A 21503-nucleotide genomic window follows, 5' to 3' on the forward strand; every position below is an offset into this window, starting at 1 on the left:
TGGGATTTATCCCAGGGATGCAAGGATTCTTCAATATACGCAAATCAATCAATGTGATAACCTTATTAACAAATTGAAGAAGAAAAACCATACGATCCTCTCAATAGATGCAGAAAAAGCTTTTGACAAAATTCAACACCCATTTTGATAAAAACTCTCCAGAAAGTGGGCATAGAGGGAACCTACCTCGACATAATAAAGGCCATATATGACAAACCCATAGCAAAATCATTCTCAATGGTGAAAAACTGAAAGCATTTCCTCTAAGATCAGGAACAAGACAAGGATGTCCATTCTAACCACTATTATTCAACATAGTTTTGAAAGTCCTAGCCACGGCAATCAGAGAAGAAAAAGAAATAAAAGGAATACAAACTGGAAAAGAAGAAGTAAAACTGTCACTGTTTGCAGATGACATGATACTATACGTAGAGAATCCTAAAGATGCCACCAGAAAACTACTAGAGCTAATCAATGAATTCAGTAAAGCTGCAGGATACAAAATTAATGCACAGAAATCTCTTGCACTGCTATACACTAATGATGAAAAATCTGAAAGAGAAATTAAGGTGAATTCTATCAAACACTCCCATTTACCACTGCAACAAAAAGAATAAAATATCTAGGAAAAAACCTACCTAGGGAGACAAAAGACCTCTATGCAGAAAACTCTAAGACAGTGATGAAAGAAATTAAAGATGATACAAACAGATGGAGAGATATATCATGTTCTTGGATTGGAAGAATCAATATTGTGAAAATGACTATACTACCCAAAGCAATCTACAGATTGAATGCAATCCCTATCAAATTACCAATGGAATTTTTTTTTTTTTTTTTGGCAGCACACAGGCCTCTCACTGTCATGGCCTCTCCCGTTGCAGAGCGCAGGCTCAGCGGCCACGGCTCACGGGCCCAGCTGCTCTGCGGCATGTGGGATCCTCCCGGACTGGGGCATGAATCTTTGTCCCTTGCATTGGCAGGTGGACTCTCAACCACTGCGCCACCAGGGAAGCCCCAACCAATGGCATTTTTTACGGAACTAGAACAAAAAATCTTAAAATTTGTATGGAGACACAAAAGACCCCAAATAGCCAAAGCGGTCTTGAGGGGAAAAAAACAGCTGGAGGAATCAGACTCCCTGACTTCAGACTATACTACAAAGCTACAGTAATTAAGACAACATGGTACTGGCAGAAAAACAGAAATACAGATCAGTGGAACAGGATAGAAAGCCTAGAGATAAAACCATGCACCTATGGTCAACTAATCTATGACAAAGGAGGCAAGGATATACAATGGGGAAAAGACAGCCTCTTCAATAAGTGGTGCTGGGAAAACTGGACAGCTACATGTAAAAGAATGAAATTAGAACACCCCCCAACACCATACACAAAAATAACCTCAAAATGGATTAGAGACCTAAATATAAGACCGGACACTTAAACTCTTAGAGGAAAACATAGAACACTCTTTGACATAAATCACAGCAAGATATTCTTTGATCCACCTCCTGGAGTAATGGAAATAAAAACAAAAATAAACAAATGGGACCTAATGAAACTTAAAACCTTCTGCAAAGCAAAGGAAACTACAAACAAGACGAAAAGACAACCCTCAGAATGGGAAAAAATATTTGCAAATGAATCACTGGACAAAGGATTAATCTCCAAAATATATAAACAGCTCACGCAGCTCAATATTAAAAAAACAAATAACCCAATCTATGGGCAGAAGACCTAAATAGACATTTCTCCTAAGAGGACATACAGATGGCCAAGAAGCACATGAAAAGCTGCTCAACATCACTAATTATTAGAGAAATGCAAATCAAAACTACAATGAGGTATCACCTCACACCAGTTAGAATGGGCATCATCAGAAAATGTACAAACAACAAATGCTGGAGAGGGTGTGGAGAAAAGGGAACCCTCTTGCATTGCTGGTGGGAATGTAAACTGATACAGTCACTATGGAGAACAGCATGGAGGTTCCTTAAAAAACTAAAAATAGAATTACCATATGACCGTGCAATCCCACTACTGGGCATGTACCCAGAGAAAACCATAATTCAAAAAGACACATGCACCCCAATGTTCATTGCAGCACTGTTTACAATAGCCAGGTCATGGAAGCAACCTAAATGTCCATCGACAGATGAATGGATAAAGAAGATGTGGTACACATATACAATGGAATATTACTCAGCCATAAAAAGTAACGAAATTGGGTCATTTGTAGAGACGTGAATGCATCTAGAGACTGTCATACAGAGTGAAGTAAGAGTCAGAATGAGAAAAACAAATATCGCATATTAACGTATGTATGTAGAACCTAGAAAAATGGTATGGATGAACCAGTTTGCAGGGCAGAAATTGAGACACAGATGTAGAGCACAAACGTATGGACCCCAAGGGAGGAAAGCAGCAGCGGGTGGTGGTGGTGGTGGTGTGATGGGAGATTGGGATTGACATGTATACACTGATGTGTATAAAATGGATGACTAATAAGAACCTGCTGTATAAAAAAATAAATAAAATTCAGAAAAAGAAACGTATCGAAACTGCGATTAAAAATCTTCCAACAAGCAAAAGCCCAGGACCAGATGGCTTCACAGGCGAATTCCATCAAACATTTAGAGAAGAGCTAACACCTATCCTTCTCAAACTCTTCCAAAATATAGCAGAGGGAGGAACACTCCCAAACTCATTCTACGAGGCCACCATCACCCTGATACCAAAACCAGACAAGGATGTCACAAAGAAAGAAAACTACAGGCCAATATCACTGATGAACATAGATGCAAAAATCCTCAACAAAATACTAGCAAACAGAATCCAACAGCACATTAAACGGATCATACACCATGATCAAGTGGGGTTTATTCCAGGAATGCAAGGATTCTTCAAAATATGCAAATCAATCAACGTGATACACCATATTAACAAATTGAAGGAGAAAAAACATACGATCATCTCAATAGATGCAGAGAAAGCTTTTGATAAAATTCAACACCCATTTATGAAAAAACCCTGCAGAAAGTAGGCATAGAGGGAACTTTCCTCAACATAATAAAGGCCATATATGACACACCTACAGCCAACATCATTCTCAATGGTGAAAAACTGAAAGCATTTCCACTAAGATCAGGAAGAAGACAAGGTTGCCCACTCTCACCACTCTTATTCAACATAGTTTTGGAAGTTTTAGCCACAGCAATCAGAGAAGAAAAGGAAATAAAAGGAATCCAAATTGGAAAAGAAGAAGTAAAGCTGTCACTCTTTGCAGATGACATGATACTATACGTAGAGAATCCTAAAGATGCTACCAGAAAACTACTAGAGCTAATCAATGAATTTGGTAAAGCTGCAGGATACAAAATTAATGCACAGAAATCTCTGGCATTCCTATACACTAATGATGAAAAATCTGAAAGTGAAATCAAGAAAACACTCCCATTTACCATTGCAACAAAAAGAATAAAATATCTAGGAATAAACCTACCTAAGGAGACAAAAGACCTGTATGCAGAAAATTATAAGACTGATTGATGAAAGAAATGAAAGATGATACAAATAGATGGAGAGATATACCATGTTCTTGGACTGGAAGAATCAACATTGTGAAAATGACTCTACTACCCAAAGCAATCTACAGATTCAATGCAATCCCTATCAAACTACCACTGGTATTTTTCACAAAACTAGAACAAAAAATTTCACAATTTGTATGGAAACACAAAAGACCGCGAATAGCCAAAGCAATCTTGAGAACGAAAAACGGAGCTGGAGGAATCAGGCTTCCTGACTTCAGACTATGCTACAAAGCTACAGTAATCAAGACAGTATGGTACTGGCACAAAAACAGAAATATAGATCAATGGAACAGGATAGAAAGCCCAGAGATAAACCCACGCACATATGGTCACCTTACCTTTGATAAAGGAGGCAGGAATGTACAGTGGAGAAAGGACAGCCTCTTCAATAAGTGGTGCTGGGAAAACTGGACAGGTACATGTAAAAGTATGAGATTAGATCACTCCCTAACACCATACACAGAAATAAGCTCAAAATGGATTAAAGCCCTAAATGTAAGGCCAGAAACTATCAAACTCTTAGAGGAAAACATAGGCAGGACACTCTATGACATAAATCACAGCAAGGTCCTTTTTGACCCACCTCCTAAAGAAATGGAAATAAAAACAAAAATAAACAAATGGGACCTAATGAAACTTAAAAGTTTTTGCGCAGCAAAGGAAACCATAAACAAGACCAAAAGACAACCCTCAGAATGGGAGAAAATATTTGCAAATGAAGCAACTGACAAAGGATTAATCTCCAAAATTTATAAGCAGCTCATGCAGCTCAACAACAAAAAAACAAACAACCCAATCCAAAAATGGGCAGAAGACCTAAATAGACATTTCTCCAAAGAAGATATACAGACTGCCAACAAACACATGAAAGAATGCTCAACATCACTAATCATTAGAGAAATGCAAATCAAAACTACAATGGGATACCATCTCACACCAGTCAGAATGGCCATCATCAAAAAATCTAGAAACAATAAATGCTGGAGAGGGTGTGGAGAAAAGGGAACCCTCTTGCACTGTTGGTGGGAATGTAAATTGATACAGCCACTGTGGAGAACAGTATGGAGGTTCCTTAAAAAACTACAAATAGAACTACCATATGACCCAGCAATCCCACTACTGGGCATATACCCTGAGAAAACCATAATTCAAAAAGAGTCATGTACCAAAATGTTCATTGCACCTCTATTTACAATAGCCCAGAGATGGAAACAACCTAAGTGTCCATCATCGGATGAGTGGATAAAGAAGATGTGGCACATATATACAATGGAATATTAGCCATAAAAAGAAACAAAATTGAGCTATTTGTAATGAGGTGGATAGACCTAGAGTCTGTCATACAGAGTGAAGTCAGAAAGAGAGAGACAAATACCGTATGCTAACACATATATATGGAATTTAAGAAAAAAAAATGTCATGAAAAACCTAGGGGTGAAACAGGAATAAAGACACAGACTTACTAGAGAATGGACTTGAGGCTATGGGGAGGGGGAAGGGTAAACTGTGACAAAGCAAGAGAGAGGCATGGACATATATACACTACCAAACGTAAGGTGGAAAGCTAGTGGGAAGCAGCCGCATAGCACAGGGAGATCAGCTCAGTACTTTGTGACCGCCTGGAGAGGTGGGATAGGGAGGGTGGGAGGGAGGGAGACGCAAGTGGGAAGAGATATGGGAACATATGTATATATATAACTGATTCATTTTGTTGTGAAGGTGAAACTAACATACCACTGTAAAGCAATTATACTCCAATAAAGATGTTAAAATGAAAAAAAAAAAAAAAGGAAATGTACCAATTCATGAAAATCTATCTTATATGTATACACTAGCAATAATCTGAAAAAAATTATGAAAAGAATTCCGTTTTAAATGTCAACATTAATATTTAGGAATATATTTAATCAAGATACAAGACTTGTTTTTATGTATGTAGAGTTGTCTGTACGTTCAAAATTACTGGAAAGTAAATTACTTTTCAAAACACCATGTCAATACCATGCCGGAAAAGCAGAGAAAACATCAAACTTCATATAGAGGCCAGCCTTACCCAGATCCAGTTCACCCAAAGTCCACACGTAATTTAGAGGCACTGTGAGAAGATTATATTAGGAGCCACTTTCTTCCGTGTTGTGGATGACCTGGATGTGGTAGAAAGAGTTGGGTTTTTGAATTCCAATTTTACACATCATTCCACCAACAAATTACTAGAAATAATGCATTCAGTAAAGTATCAAAATCAATACACAAAAATCAGCTGCATTTCTAAACACTAACAATGAACCATCAGAAAGAGAAAAAAAACCCCTATTTACAGTTCCATCAAAAAGAATGAAATGGTATTCATTTAAATTTATGAATAAATTTAACCAAGGACGTGAAAGACCTGCACATGGAAAACTTTTAAGACACTGATGAAGAAATTGAAAAAGAACACAAATAAAGGGAAAGATATCCTGTTCTCATGGAATGGAAGAATTAACGTTGTTAAGATTTCCATTCTACCCAAAGCAATGTACATAGTGAATGCAATCCCTACCAAATTTCAATGGTACTTTTTACAGAAACAGAGCAAATCATCCTAATATTTGTATGGAACCACAAAGGACCCCAATTAGCCAAAGCGATCCTCAGAAAGGAGAACGGGCATCTCGCTCCTTGACCTCACGCTACATACAGCAGGAAGCCACAGTCACCAAAAGTGTGGACTTGGCACAGAAACAGGCGCGTGGGCAACAGGAACAGAACAGAGGGCCCAGAATTAAACCCACGTGGATGGGGTCAGTTAATTTATGACAAACGGGCCAAGGACACACCAAGGGGAAGGACGGTCCCCACAATAAGCAGTGCTGGGAAAAATGGACACCACATAAGTCATGCCGGTTACACTGCCCACAAAACTGACGAAAACCCAGTTTTCAACATGAAGCCCTTCCTGGGTTGTATGAAGATGGACCGCCTCTCAGCAGTCAGTCGCACACAGGAAATTCTCCCCACTTTTCCTCACTGTTTTCTCACCTTTTCCTCCCGGTCGTAAGGAAACTCAGCTCCAGTCTGCATGGACACAGTCCTGTGTTGTTCTGAAGCTGAACCCCAGCGAGCCCTAAGGAGACTGAGCTCCTGTTGGCAGAGACGCTGTCAGCGAGGCATCCCAGGCCCAAGCGGGTGCCTGAGGCAACAGAATTCCTTTCAGGCGCGCAGAGCCAAGTCCCAGGTGGAATGCGCATGCGCCGTGGGTCAGCGAGGTGGGCTTGGCCCCCCTGTGGACAGTCCCGGAACTGCAGGCCGCGCCTCACTCACAGTTCACTGGTGACAGCGCTCCCTGCAGGCAGAACTGCTGAATCCATTAAACTGTGGAAATTCAAACTGAAATAGAGATAGCACTCCACAACTTTCTTAAAAATAGTTAAGGAACAATTAATTGGAAACCGCATGGAATGAAATGAATGTAGATGCAAACTTACACAAAATTCACTCAAAATTATTCATAGAAAAATTTTAAATACAAAACTATTCAAAATTATAGAAGAAAACACAGAAGAAAATTGACAGGAGCTTGGGTTTGGTCATGTAGATCATGAGCTCCAAGTTTTAACAAAAAACACAAAAAGCCAATCCACAAAGAAAAAGAAGGAATATCATGGACTTTGTAAAATTAAAGATTTCTACTCTGTGAAAGGCCTTATTCAGAAAATCAGAAGACAAGCCACAGACTGAGAAAAATATTTGTAAACACATATCTAACAAAGGATTTGTTTCAAAATATACAAAGAACTCTAACACAAACCCCATTAAAAATAGGGAAAGCTCTGAATAAACACCTGATCAAAGAATTATACAGATAGTACACAAAACCAGGCCCATGACCAGGGGCAGAGAAACAATGGTCCAGCTCAAGTCCCTAAGTCATGTGTGACCCTAGACTAGTCCTGTCCTTCCTGGAGGCCTCAGAGAGATGGAGAGGGAGGAAGGGAAAGAGGGCCAGTTATGCTTAAACCTAACTCTAACCCTGAACACTCTCGCCACTTTCGTTCCAAGGTCTAGGAAGTCCTAGCCATACTAATTAGATGAGAAAAAGAAATAAAAGGAATCTAATGGCAGAGGAAAAAGTAAAACTGTCACTGTTTGTAGATGACATGGTACTCTATAGAACAGCCTGAAGAAGACACCCCAAAACAGATAGGACCCATTGGAAAATTCAGTTAAGTTGCAGGATAGAAAATTAATCTACAGAAATCGGCTGCATTTCTATACACTCACAACAAACTATCAGAATGAGAAATTAAGAAAACAACTCCACTGACAGTAACATTAACAAAAATAAAATACCTAAGGGTTACATCTAAACCAGGTAGTAAAAGACCTGTACTCAGAAAACTGGAAGACCTTGATGAAAGAAATTGAAGACCACACAAACAAATGGGAAAATATGCTGTGCTAATGGATTTGAACAATTCTTATCGTTAAAATGATTCCACACCTCACGGCAATCTAGAGATTCAATACCATTCCTATCCTATCAAAATACCAATGGGATTATTTGGAGAACTAAAACAAAGAATTCTAAAATGTGTATGGAAACACAAAAGAACCTGAAAAGTCAATACAATCTTAAGAGAAGCACAAATCTGGATATGTTACACTCCCTGATTTCAAACTATACTACAAACCTAGAATCATCAGAACAATATGGTATTGGCACCAAAGAAACACATAGATCCATGGAACAGAACTAAGAGCACAGAAATAAACCCACACATTATGGTCAGTTCATCTATGACAGAGGAGGTGAGAATATACAATGGGGAAAAGATAGCCTCTTCGATAACTGTGTTGGGAAAACTGGACAGCTACATGCACGAGAATCAAACTGGAATCCTTACTCATACATCTATAAAAACCTTAAAATGAATCAAATACTTCAATGTAAGACCTGAAGCCATAAAACTCCTAGAAGAAAACATATGCAGTATGCTCTTTGACATCAGTCTTAGCAATATTTTGGGGATCTGTCTCCTTAAGCAAGGGAAACAAAAGCAAAAGAAGCCAATGGGACTCCATCCAACTGAAAAGCTTTTCAACGGCAAAGGAAACCATCCACAAAATGAAAAGGCAGCTTACTGAATGTGAGAAAATATTTGCAAACAATATATCTGGTAAGGGGTTCATATCCAAAATAGACCAAAAACTCACACAATTCAACCTCCAAAAAACAAAAACCAATTAAAAAATTGGCAGAAGATCAAGCATTTTCCCAAAGAATATATACAGATGGGCAACAGACACATGAAAGGATAAACAATATCACTTATCATCATGGAAATGCACACCCAAACCACAATGAGGTTATTACCTCACACCTGAAAGAATGGCTATCAACCAAAAGACAACAAATAACAAGTACTGGCAAAGATGTGGAGAAAAGGAAACACTCATGCATTTTTTTTTTTTTTTTTTTACCCTCATGCATTTTGTTGGGAATGTTCATTGGTATAGCCACTATGGAAAACAGTATGGAGGTTCCTCAAAAAATTAAAAGTAGCACTACCATATGATGCAGGAATTAATTATACCAGGCCACCACTCTGATTCCACCCAGGTAACCCTATGTCCCCTCCTTGTATGTGTGGATGTCGGGGGTTTATGTGGAGTGGGTCTACTTCAAGCAAGAGCAGGTCAGAAGCCTGGTGAGCTGGTCATATCCACACTCCAGGTCAAAGCTGGCTGAGTGGGATGTGGAGAGCTGGGGCAGCGCCCTTTTGCCCGAGGTTTATCCCAAGCCCTCTAGAGGCATCTCTTTCCTCCCAGGTGGATATCTGAGCAGACACGGGTCTGTGCCTGATCTGGAAGCCGGAGGTCTAGCAGGCAGGAGAAGCAGCGATAAGATAAAGGCCTGGCAGGGCTCTGATACATCCGGGCCAGGCTGGCTGCTGGTCACTGTCATTGCAGAGCCCCACCCCACAGAGCCACGAGGAGCTTGTTGATGGCGACACTTAATCCATCTCCCCAAGTGAGGGGCCACTGCACCACACTGCCAACGAGGGCCAACGCAGCATCCTGGTGAGTGTGTCCATGGAGGGTTCTCCAGAACCAGGGCCCAGAGATGAATGGGAAAAGCCTCCTGCCCGCATACCACCCAAGCCATTCTCCAGGGTCCCTTCCTGGGCTTATGTGCAGCTCAGCACATCCAGCTCTGACCTGGAACACTATGTCAACCTTCCCCTGAGTCAGCTGGAGGACCTGGAGCCCACCAAGGCAGAGACCAAAGGTGGGAAGGCCGGGGGTGGGTGCATGTGAGTGTGTGGGAGGGGTGAGTTCTGGGCCACACAGGGAGGAGTACCCAGAGGCTGGTGTTGGGCCAGGAGCAAAGACTGGCCCCAAACCACCCATCTGGTGGACTGCAGTCTGAGAAGTTCCTGGGCTGGGCCTTCTCTGGAAGGCTCTGGGAAGATTTCTGTCCTTGGAAAAGGACATGGAAAGGCAGGCATGTGGGTAATCTTTTCTTCTCTCACAGCTCCAGCCAGAGACCCAGAGCCAGGTCAAAATTCACCACCCCTGCAGGGAGAGCATGCACCAGCTCTTGCAGGAGACCTAAAGCCATTTCAGAAACCACCACACACCCAGGCAGAGCTGGCTCTGCAACCACCACTGCTGTCAACTCCCGATCTACACCATCAACCCACTCCCCCACCCAAAATTTACTTTCCTTCCCCTGTAGTTGTTTGCGTTTGTGTGGTTTGTAATTTTATTTTTTTCCCCACATTTATGGCATCCCGTCCTTTATGTTTTACGTGTGAAATAATAAAATTTAAACTTTTTCTATTTTAAATTGTGAAATTAAGTATTCACAACGCTGTGCAAATATCACCACTGAATAGTTTCAAACTATTTAATTCCCCCCAAATAACACCCTGTATCCAAAGCACGCACTCCCCATTCCTCCCTCCCCCAGCCTCTCACAACCCCTAATCCTCTTCCTTTACCTGTTTCTTTACCTATTCTAGATGTTTCCTATAAATGAAACTATACAAAAGGTGACTTTTTGTGTCTGCCCACATATTTTAAGAGGGGACTGGTGAATTTTTATTTTTTTAAAATTTGAAATAGCATTTTTGTTATTTGAAAGGGAAATCCAGATGGATTAAAGATGAGAGGTATAAAACGAAGCCCTTTTAGTAAATATATGCAGAATCTCGGGGTAGACACTCTTCTAAGTGTGACACCTAAGCCAGAAGATAGGAGGGAAATGCTTAGCTCCTCCTGTGGCATTAGTCTAAAACCATGGATTTTTACGACCCAACAAGTAAATAACATATTCAAATATAGTTATTTATGATGTGGGAGTGTCATAGGGTAGAACAGAGAATGTGAAAAATAATCTGATTTAGAAATGTATGAAAAAAACTCAACTGTTATTGGGCAAAAGGTACTTGACCTAGTTAGCTACAGAAAAGAATGGAATCTGTAGAACAAAGGCAAACTGTGCCACACCTAAATACTGGACTCTGTAAGTTCTTTCCATGGTGTTAGTGGCTAACAGTACTGAAACTACTATATCTGTACTAAGCTGGAACGGAGCAAGCAATAAATTCAATGAATGACAAATGTTGGAAGCCAGGTTTCTTACCGTTGGAGTGGAAAGTTACAGATAAGCAAAGGCAGATGGTTACAATACTCATGTAATAATGGACAGATTACATTTCCTCAACTTTAAAAAATTTTGTGCATCAGAAGGTGCTATCAGGGCTTCCCTGGTGGCGCAGTGGTTGAGAGTCCGCCTGCCGATGCAGGGGACACGGGTTCGTGCCCCGGTCCGGGAGGGTTCCACATGCCGCGGAGCAGCTGCGCCCGTGGGCCATGGCTGCTGAGCCTGCGCGTCCGGAGCCTGTTGCTCCGCAACGGGAGAGGCCACAACAGTGAGAGGCCCACGTACCGCAAAAAAAGAAAAAAAAAAAAAGGTGCTATCAGAAAGTGAAAACATAGCCCACAGAACTGAAGAAAATATGTGCACATGATATATCTGACAGGAGTCTCCTTCAGAATACATCAAGAACTTTTACAAATCATCCACAAAAAGACAACCCAAATTTTAAAATGGAAAAGGACTTGAACACACCTTTCTCCAGACAAGAAACATAGATGGTCAACAAGCACATAAAAAGATGTGTACGAAGATAGAAAGAAACCCACAAGATGGAATTATGTCAGAGGAAAGCAGGAGCAAATAGAAAGAGCTCTCAATAGCTGAAGCAGGAATGAATTGAGCAGCCAAATACTGCACTGCTGGATTATGACCAAAAGCGTAAAATAACTTTCTGGGTGGGGTGTCCACGCTGGTAAAAAGAAATGATTAGATAGTGTTTTGTTGTTTTTTAATGAGTACCACTGAATAGAAATCGCCTACGTTTAAGTATTCCAAATAGCTGATGTAGATATTCAGCCACTCATTAAGGAGGTGGGGCTCACTCCCGCTCCTGAAGTGTGAGTGCCGCATAGTGACTTCATCCTGAAGAAGACGCAAAGTACGGACTTGGGGAAAAAGTAACTTCACAGTGGGGAAAATATGACAAAAACTACCTCAGCCAGGAGGGCAAAGTTAACATGAACAGTGTTGCTTTGATGTATGTTCCTATGATATAAAGTAAGGAGAAAGCACTTTACCTCTGTGATATGCTTCCTTAAAACCCATGACCCCATTCTAATCGCAAGAAAAACATCAAGTAAATCCCAATGCAGAAGAGTCTACAAAGTAGCTGACTAGTCCTCCTCAACACTGCCTAGGTCACTGAGAGGAGGACAGTGTGAGAAAATGTCCAAGCCAGAAAGATCCTAAAGTGACATGATGACTCAATGCCATGTGAGACCTTGGATGGGATCCTAGGACAGAAAAAAGGGAGAACGAAGGGAACCCGAATAAAATATGGATTTTAGTTAGTAGTAAGGTATCCATATTTGTTCATTAACTGTGACAATTCTGTAGAAAACGAATGAAAGGTGAAATTAAAGGTCAAATACAACAAGCTATTGCATCAAACTATAAATCTAGGATAAAACAGTGATTTCCTAACAATATACAAACAAAATGAACCGTAAAATATGGAAAATACAAGCAGACCAATTAACCAGGCTATGACCCTTTCTCCCTGCTAGTTCTCTCGTTGTTCTGGGGTTTTCCTCTCCTGGGACATAGAAGAACAGGGATAGAGCTGTTTGGCAGCTCCCCTTAGATCTGACCCCACCCAGTGTCTTCATCTTCCCCAGACATGCCCTATCCAACGAGGACACATGCCAGAAGGAGTCTCAGGAATCACTGATCCTGATGAGTCAGGACTTTCTGGCTTACAAGGGACTAGACACACTTGCTCAAGTAAAATAAATTAACATTATTTTAAATGATAGAAATAAATTAATACTTACAAGAGACAAGTTGAAGAGTGGGGTTGGAGGTGTCAGGTCCAATGGCTCACGTTCTTGTAGTATGTCCTGCTGAATCAGTCCCGCTGAATGCCTTGGGGTGGTCCCATTCACTGGCACAGTCTCTCTCACTGCATCCACAGCCACCAGCAACTCCAAGATGACACCCACACAACATCCATTCTACCAGCAAGGGTTTCTCCTTCCCTAGGGTTCCATGAAAACTCATGACTTTGAATGCCTTTGGCCTGGCTTGGGTCACATTCTCACCCTTGAACCGATCACAGCAAGCAGAGGATGAAAAATGGGATTGGCTAGATGTGGATCATACAGCCATCTTCTAGGTGGGTGGAATATAAGGTCAGCCCCCTGAAACTGTTTGGACTGGAAGCAGCTGAGATGTAGTTCCAAAAGGAAAGCTGAGGTGCTGCAGCTGGTCATGAAGACAGATGCTGGCTCGGCAAAAGCGGCAGATTCTGTATCACTGACAGTCCACTGCATGGCACAGAATCAGAAGCACAAAGTAGGAAGGGATTCACTTAGGGTCAGGGGCTGTAGCCACCCATCCGCTGCTCCCGCTATTCTCCCACGACAGCAAAAAGTTCTTCCATTTGCTGAAAAGCAAGGCTGCTGATGATGGTAAACACAAGGATCCTGCCTTGGTCACCGGGCCCTTGCATCATAGAGACTGTCCCAGAATAGCCCAGGTGCTCTCAGAAGGCACACGGACCTCGTTCTTGTTCCCGGGAGGTGGTTGCGCAGGATGCATATGCCTGCCCGCTGGCCACATTAATCACCCGTCCCCGAAGAACAATATTGCTCATTTTTCCAGTCTCTTCTCCTGCCTTTACAAAGAGCAGGTACCAAATGCTAGGGTGGTAAAGAAATTATTGCTCAATGAAGTACGGGGAGGCTCAAGGATTATTCAATACCATGGAATTCATAATCGGCAGGCTTTCCAAAGGCCGCATGGGTGTATATGACTCTCTAGTAACACGCAGTCCCTGTGAAACTGCCTCTTGGGAGGCCCAGCTGCTCCCATAGCTTTGATTCTTAAAGAGTATGAATGTCAAAAGTTTGTAACAGGGCTTCCCTGGTGGCACAGTGGTTGAGAGTCCGCCTGCCGATGCAGGGGACAGGGGTTCGTGCCCCAGTCCGGGAGGATCCCACATGCCGCGGAGCGGCTGGGCCCGTGAGCCATGGCCGCTGAGCCTGCGCGACCGGAGCCTGTGCTCCGCAACGGGAGAGGCCACAACAGTGAGAGGCTCGCGTACTGTAAAAAAAAAAAAAAACAAAACAAAAAACAAAAAAACTTTGTAACAACTGTAAGGCCAAAGGACTGCAGGGCCACCGTCTGTTGTCTGTTGTATGGTTTTTGTGGCCAGGGCCACATTCAACATTTGGAGGGTTATTACCTCTCTCGGCAGGCTAAGAGGCTGTGAGGGAGAGGACCCTTTTCTCAACCACATGGATGTTGGGAACATAAACATGCCAAGGGGCTGTCTATGCTGCCCAGGTTGTTGTTCAATTGCCCAGCGGCAGGTTCAGCTCAGTAACTGGCCAGAGGGCTTGACAGGGCCCAGGCTGGGCTGAGCTGGAGAACCACAGATGCCTGCTTGGATGGTCAGAGGTCAAGGGTTATCCTGAGACTTGATTTTCTACTGATGCCCGCTCAGATGGGACAGAGGATTCATGAAGTCCCAGAAGGGCCCCAGCTGCCCTCAAGAAGGCAGCACCTGAGGGTCAGCCTGTCACTACCCAGTCCTGCGTAAATCGGCACGTCTTCAGAGTGCCCTCGCGTCAGGGCTGTGCTGGAACCTGGGACTGCCCAGGCAGAGTGGGGCTGGCACCACCCCTTTCAGGCAGGAGGGAGGGAAGAGAGAAACCCTACATGACTTCTGACGGCCTCCACAGCCCCTGACTGAGGTTGAGGTCTATTTGAAACAGAGACAGTACAGACATTTCATTCGTCTCCCAAGAGCCCAGGACTGGGGGGAAGACAAACAATGATACAGCTCACCTACCTGACTCATGTGTGACCTTGGGAGAATCCTGTCCATCCTGGAGGCTTCAGAGAGATGGAGAGAGACAAGAACGGTGAGAACAGGTTATCCTTTAACCTAACTCTAACCCTCACCCTAACCCTAACATCCTAACCCTTTACCCTATTACCCTAAACCTAACAATCCTAACCTTGGATCCTAGACCCTCGATCCTGACACCTCAACTCTAATCCCTGACCCTGACCCTTTAACCATCACCCTAAACCCTGACACTGACTCTAAGCACAGACCTTAACCTTAGCAAAGTGGATGCCAAGGGATGACTCTATAATCTCTAAAATAAACCAAGGGAATAAATCCTCATGACCTTGCATTTAGCAGTGGTTTCTTCGATCTGACATCAAAGCTTAAGCAATGAATAAAATATAGATACACTGGATTTCCTCAAAGTTAATAATTTTATCACATCAAAACTGCTATCCAGAAAGTTAGACAGTCCACAGAATGGAAGAAAATATTTGCACATGATATATCTAATAAGAGTCTGTTATCCAGAACGTATCAAGAAACTCATCAACAGAAACACAAAGAACTCAATTTTTAAAATGCACAAAGGACTTGATCAGACTCTTCTCCAGACAAGACATGCAAATGGTCAACAAGGACATGAAAAGATGTCAAACATCAGTAGTCATGATGGAAATGCAAATTCGTACCGTAATGCAATACCCCTTCAAACACACAATTGTTATAGTCAAGAAAAATTAAAAATAATGAATATTGGCAACAATGTAGAGCAAATGGAACTTTTAAACATTGTGGAAATGTAAAATGGTGCAGCCTACGTGAACAATACTTTGACCTTTCTTCAAAAAGATAAATGTACTGGGTTGGCCAAAAAGTGCCTTCAGTTTTTAAGTAAAAATAAAACACACATTTTTCATTTTCACCAAGAACTTTATTGAACAACGTATTCACCCTTTTGTTTCACTAGCTTCTGCCCTTTTTCAGGCAACCTCATAATTCTGTCTTCCCAAAACTTTTTATCTTTTTGAGCAAAGAACTGTTCCTGGTGCCTTTTACAGTCTTCCACGGAATTGAAATTTTTTCCATCAAGAGAATTTTGTAAAGACCAAAAAAAATGGAAATCTGAAGGTGCAATGTCTGGTGAATATGGCGGATGAATCAGAAATTCCCAGCCAAGCTGTAACAGTTTTTGCCTGGTCACCAAAGAAACATGAGGTCTTGCATTATCCTGATGGAAGATTATGCATTTTCTATTGACTAATTCCAGACGCTTTTCGTCCAGTGCTGCTTTCAGTTGGTCTAACTGGGAGCAGTACTTGTTGGAATTAATCATTTCGTTTTCCGGAAGGAGCTCATAATCGAGGACTCCCTTCCAATCCCACCATATACACAACATCACCTTCTTTGGATGAAGACCGGCCTTTGGTGTGGTTGGTGGTGGTTCATTTCGCCTGCCCCACGATCTCTTCCATTCCACATTATTGTACAGTATCCACTTTTCATCACCTGTCACCATTTGTTTTCAAAATGGAACCTTTTCATTGCATTTAAGTAGAGAATCACATGCAGAAATTCACTTAACTTATGTGGAACTCAAACATCAAAGCAATTAATAAAATCAAGCTGGTGCAAATGATTTTCAGTGCTTGATTTGGATATTTTGAGTATGTTGGCTATCTCCCAGGTGGTATAATGTTGATTGTTCTCAATTAATTTCTCCATTTGATCGCTATCAACTTCAGCTGGTCTACCAACCATGGAGCATCGTCCAGCGAGAAATCTTCAGCATGAAACTTCACAAACCACTTCTGACACGTTCAATCAGTCACAGCACAAATCCATACACTGCACAAACCTTTTTTTGCATTTCAGTTGCATTTTTACCTTTCTTGAAATAATAAAGCATAATATGCCAAAAATGTCGCATTTTTCCCATCTTCAATACTAAAATGGCTAAACAAAAATTCACCAACTTTGATAAGTCTTTTGCTAAATGCATGCTGATATGACAGCCATCACATAGAACCTCACAAAATTGTTTTGAATGAAGTTAAAGACAACTAAGGGCTACTAGAGCCATCTTACGGAAAAAGTCGAATAAACTTTTTGGCCAACCCAATTAGGGTTCAACAACTCCACTCCTATACAGACACCAAAGAATTGAAAACAGGTGTTCAAACAAAAACTTGTACACAAATATTCATAGCAGCACTGTTCATATAGCCAAAAGGAAGAAACAATTAAAATGTCCATCAACAGGTGAATAAACAAAATGTGGTACATCCATGAACTACCATATTATTCTGCCATATAAATGAATAGAGTAAAATGGTGCAGCCACTGTGAAAATAAAAGCTCCTTAAAAAGTTACACTCTGGGTTAACATATGATCCATAAATTTCACTTTGGGGCATTTACTCAAAATATTTAAAAGCAGGGACTGGAACAGGTATTTGTACACTCATATTCATAGCAGCATCGTTCACAATAAGAAAAGGTGGAAGCAACCCAGGTGTCCATTGATGGATAAATGGATAAACAGAATGTGGTATATACACAAAGGAATATTATTTAGCCTTGAAAACTAAGGAAATTCTGACACATGCTACAATGTGGATGAACCTTGAACTTACTATACTGAATGAGATAAGTCAGTCACGGAAGAACAAATTCTATGGTTCCACTTACATAAGGTATCTGGGGGAGTCAAATTCAAAGACAGAAGGAATGTGGTTGCAGGAGCTGAGAGGAGTCAGTGTTCAATGGATACAGTTTCACTTGGGGAAAATGAAAAAGTTCAGGAGATGAGTGGTGAGGATATTTTTATAACGATGTAGATGTAGTGAGTGCCACAGAACTGTACACACCAAATGGCTTAAACGGTAAATGTTATGTGTTTTTATTCGCAGTGGGAAAAATGAAGTACTGATACATGCTACCATATGGAGGAACGCTGACAACACCCTAAGTGAAAGAAGCCATACAGAAAAGGCCACACAGATAACATACTCATTCTGTGCTTTAAATCCATCAAGGTTTTGAACATAAGGGAAAGTCGTAGTCAAGGTTTCAGAAAAAAAAGAAAACTGGGTCACAATGAAAAAAGATATTGCCATAGAGTTGGGGCAGGTGGTGAAAGGGGAAGTGGACCTATGGACCAGATTATTATAAGAAATTATAATCCTCCTCATTTGGTGGTTAAAAGTGCTTGTTCCCTGGGAGTGTATCCATGTTTTGGGTAAAACACACTGAAGTGTTTTGTGTGAAGTGGCAAATGTGAGTACTCTGTACTGCTATGGAAAATTTTCTATACATTTTAAATTACTGTAAAATAAATTACTTTTCAAAGCAACTGTGTCAATAAAAGGACAGAAATGTAGAGAAGACAACGATCTTTGTATAGAGGCCAACCCTACCCAGATCCTGCTCACCCAAAGTGATGATGTAATTTGCCATTGTAAAATTTCACGTGTTTTCAAGGGGCAGTGTGGGAAGATTATAATAGTAGCCACCCTATCTTGGGTGTTGTGGATGAGCTGGATGTGGTAGAAACAGTGGGATTTCTAATTCCAGTTTCCCGTATTAAATCACCAAAACACTGTCAGAACCAATAAATGAATTCAGTAAAGCTGCAGGATACAAAATCAATACACTAAAAACACTTGTTTCTATACAGTAATAATGAACCATCAGAAACAGAAATTAAGAAAACAATCCCATTTCCAATAACATCAAAAGAAACAAATACCTAGGAATGAATTTAACCCAAGATGTGAAACAGCTGCACACTGAAAACCTTACGACATCAATGAAGAAGCTGAAGATGCAAAGAAATGGAAAGATATCCTGTGCTTATGGATGGAAAGACTTAGTAGTGCTAAAATGTTCATTCTGCCCAAAACAGCATACACATTTAATGCACATCCTACCAAATTTCCAATGGAATTTTTCACAGGAGCTGAACAAACAATCCTGACATTTGTATGGAACTACAAAGGACCCTGAACAGCCAAGGGGACCCTGAGAAAGGAGAACAGCAGCTGGAGGAAACTCACTCACTAACTTGAAACCATATCACAAAGCTACAGTAACCAAACAGTGTAGAAATAGCACAAAAAGAGGCATGGGCCACAGGAATAGAATAGAATCTGGGAAAGAAATCCACATATATGTGGTCAGTTTATGACAAAGCCGCCAAGGACATACACCAGGAAAAGGAGAGTCCCCTCAATAAATTGTGCGTGATAGAGAGAAGGGAGAGAATTACTGTGTTGGCTTCTTGGGGACACTTGGAGGACTTTCTGACAGTGGGGATGCAATCCGTTTGTCTTTTCCCTCCTTGGTAAGAAATCTCCGTATGACATGAGCCTCTCTAAGAATCCTCCCTGAATCGAGGCCTGAAGAAATCAGAGCTGAGATTCAAGTTGTCTTCACAGACAATATCTCAAGGTTAAGTATAAGTATGACTTCAACAAGGTAATTTAAAGTGCCATTATTGCCCTCCATTCCAGATGTGTAAGAGGGGAAGTGTTGGCAGAGGCCTAGTGTTTAAAGCTGTCTGGTTTGACTGGACATGCTCATTCATCCCCAGCTGGCCTCACACGCATTTGAGTTACTGGCGATGACCAAGCTGAATTCAGAGACTCGTCAGCAGGAAGGACACTGACAGAAACTCTGTTACCTGTCCTGTTGGTTTCTCTGTACCTTCTGCTCACTAGGTTGTGTCACTTGCTATGGTGCCTGGGCATCAGGTTTTTAATACAGTTATTACCAGTTGTGAGACTAGGAAGAACAGAAATCAGGCCATTCCACGAAATCTGAAACTGGAGGACAGGGTCACTTTCTTATTTTCCTGGTTTAACAGGCCAGTTAGTTGCTGCTCATGACTAACTAGCCCTGTTTTACTATCACACTGGGCAGTCGACTGAGATTTACCCATATATATACTTACACTAGTTCTACCTCAAAGAGCCTTCTTGATCAAACATGTCAACAACTTCACCTCAATCTGGAAATACTGGAAAGGCAGAATAAATTCAGTTTAAGGTGATTTATGTAAATCATTTATTACAGGAAATTTTCGTGGTGGGAAAGGCCAATATTTACCACCCAGTAAAAATAAATACTGATCTGATCTCAAAATCGTGTCTTCTACACACACACACACATACACACACACACACACACACACACACTGGCGTGGGCACACACTCACGTGCACATGGGCAGACACAGACCCTCTGCGGAAGTTACCAGTAGCTTGTGAGGTCAGTGAAACCCCATGATTACGAGCTTACGCTGTGCAGTGAGCTGGCTCTGGGTTTAAATCCTGCCCCTGGCTGTGGGATAGGGCACAGACCACTTCAGCTCCCTGCACAGTTTTTCTCTTCTCTTAAACAACACCCACTACAGAAGGGTTAGTGTGAGGATCAGGTGGAAGGTACCTAATAAACTGGTGCTTCTCAAACTCCAAAGTTCACACAAATCATCTGGGAATCTTGTTACAATGCAGATGCTGATTCAGGTTCTCAAGTGGGGCTGGATGTTCTAAGTTCCTAGGTGATGTTATGTTGCCAGTCCACGGACCAAACTTTGCGTAGCAAGGTACATACTGAAAGCAAAATCGCTATCCTGTGGTCCTGCCAGCCAAGTAAGAGAAGAAAGCTGAGAAAGGATTTTTTGGTGCCCAGTGTGAGCTTGGCATGAACTCAGTTTCTCTAGGTACGGAGAAAATAACACATTTGGGGCCAGGCTTTATTCTGTCCCCTCATGAGCCTCAGCATGACTTAATTTCCATTCTTCTGCCCAGAGCCAGCCAGGGGCCACGGGAACACACAGAGATGGGGAGTCTCATACCTGTCATAGTCCTGGCAAATCTGCCCCATGGCCACCAAGGCCTTCAGGTACTCGCTGGCTGGCAGGGGTGGGTATAGCGCAGGGAACAGCTGTTACTGGGGTCCCTGTTGGAGGCAGTGGAATCTATAGCTACCTAGAAGAGAAGAGAGGCAAATAAGTGAATTTAAAGCGAATGCATCTCGTAAGAATTGCCACGTGCTGTGAGAGAGACACGGCCTGCGGGGGGAAAAGCAGCATATTACACACCCTGCCAATAAGCAGAGTTAGAGAAGAACTTCATTAGCTTTAAAAACTAGTTATTAATTTGGTTGAGGCCATTTCTGTAGTCTCCACTCTCCCTCTCCCCCGATGCCCTCTCTTCTCTGTGTCCAAAATGGAACTTGAGATTGACACACAGGTCAGAAAGCCCAACCACCGCTGATCTGCATCACCAGGCGCCAAGGGCAACGGTGGAATATCATAGTTCACTAAGAAGAGTCTTCTGTGCTCTCCCAGCAGGACGATTCCATCTCCGAAGCCTAGGTAGGCCCCCTTAAAACTAAACTCTGTGTTAGAGATGCAGTCTGTATAACAAAGCCAGTGTTACTTTCATGAGTGGCCGGCTG

At 41.8% G+C, this 21503-nt stretch overlaps 1 long non-coding RNA gene across 1 annotated transcript in view; it reads right to left on the bottom strand.

Annotated features, from left to right (window-relative positions):
• LOC117199159 (uncharacterized) overlaps positions 1-20672 on the bottom strand; it is a 36732-nt gene extending 16060 nt beyond the window's left edge. Inside the window, exons 1-5 of the long non-coding RNA XR_007471380.1 lie at positions 20487-20672; positions 15037-15080; positions 13016-13507; positions 6617-6932; positions 5649-5739 (exon numbers count right to left, since the gene is read on the bottom strand). This is a non-coding gene — a long non-coding RNA (uncharacterized LOC117199159). The remainder of the gene's footprint in view (positions 1-5648; positions 5740-6616; positions 6933-13015; positions 13508-15036; positions 15081-20486) is intronic.
• Positions 20673-21503: the final 831 nt, after the last annotated feature.

This window comes from Orcinus orca, chromosome 14, assembly GCF_937001465.1.
Source record: "Orcinus orca chromosome 14, mOrcOrc1.1, whole genome shotgun sequence".
Classification (NCBI taxonomy): Eukaryota; Metazoa; Chordata; class Mammalia; order Artiodactyla; family Delphinidae; genus Orcinus; species Orcinus orca.